This window comes from Microtus ochrogaster, linkage group LG4 (assembly GCF_000317375.1).
Source record: "Microtus ochrogaster isolate Prairie Vole_2 linkage group LG4, MicOch1.0, whole genome shotgun sequence".
Classification (NCBI taxonomy): Eukaryota; Metazoa; Chordata; class Mammalia; order Rodentia; family Cricetidae; genus Microtus; species Microtus ochrogaster.
In genome coordinates this window covers 25973213-25974702 of record NC_022030.1, presented here as the reverse complement: position 1 = coordinate 25974702, position 1490 = coordinate 25973213, and positions in this window count along the sequence as shown.

Below are 1490 nucleotides of genomic sequence, written 5' to 3'. Positions count from 1 at the left end.
ACATGTACAATTCACAGATTATATAATTCCATTATTTAAGGCAAACAATTCAATGGGTTTTTTGGTATGCTATGTGGTTAATTTTTAAAATATGATTTAATATATATGAAGTATAAAATAAAACATTTAAATTTTTGCTTTTTGTCTTTTGAAGATGGAATCTTATGGAGTCCAGGGTAGCTTAGAATTTGTAATATGGCCAAAATGACTTTGATCCTCCTTGAGTCAACCTTCCAAGAGGTGGGATTACTGTAGGCGTGTGCCACCACGCCTGGATTAACTAGTCTTAAGTATATGATCTATTGCCATTTTTCTTAATCACAAAGTTTCATAGTTTTCATTGCTGTTTCCCAAACTTACTCACTCCAAACCGAATCTCCCTGCCTCCTAGGCAGTATCTCCTCATCCCTCTCACCTAGTCTATAGTAACTGCCCCTGTGTTTTCTGACTGTGGATTCGCCTCACCAGGTATCTCTTATAAATGATCATATAAGAAGTGTGCTTTATGCCTGAATTATTTCACATAGCTAATGCTTACAATATTTATTAATATTATAATGTATTAGGAGGTCATTCCTCTTTGTAGATGATGATATTTTTGTGTTGGGCATGCATTGTGCACTTTATGAAATCTGTGGATGAACACTTGGCTTCTTCTACTTTTTTTTTTTTGCTACTGTGAATAATTCTACAGTGGGCGCTTGCATGATACATACCTTCCTCTCATCTCTGGGTTGTACCTATGAATCTGGGTCATATTGCTGGGTCATATGGCTATCCTATTTCTGGGCTTTAAGAAACTACTAAATTAGTGTAGTCCATTATTATACTGTTCTATCTGCATCTTAACCAATGCTCATTTTAACTTATAAAAAGGTATAGTCATGCTGTTGGACCCTAATGTCCAATCACCAAGAAGGAAGAGTCACCCCACCCAAGAGACCATCTCTCATCACAGCTGATGTAAAAGCATGAGGATTTTATTAATTCTGTCATGACAGGGTCTTCCAGCAGTCGGGAGGCTAGAAGACCCTGAATGTCTGGTACAGGCTATTTTTAAAGGGAAAAACCACAGAAGGAAGGGTGTCTGGGGGTTGTTCTTTAACTATTATGATTGGCTTATTCAAAAAGGCTATTACCAATAATTGGCTGGAGAGTGGTTGCCAGATCAGATGATGAAAAGGGAAACTTCTGAGGGTCACTTTGCCTCTTCCCAGGGACTAAGTCAAAATATCAGTATCTGAGTCAACACCTAAGGGTTATCATGCGCTTATTCAGGGAGATGGAAAGTTCCCAACATCTCAGTATGTGCATGCATAGCTGTTATGTCCTTGGTTCCCAGGGGAGGCTGGGAAGTACTGAGAGTCGTCAGAAATGGCTTCAGAATTGTCTTAAAGTTCTACAGTGCTAGTAGATGGGAAGTGATCATCTGCTCTTTGAAGGATGGACTACGTAAGGCACGAGACTTCTGACTTCTTGACATCATGTCT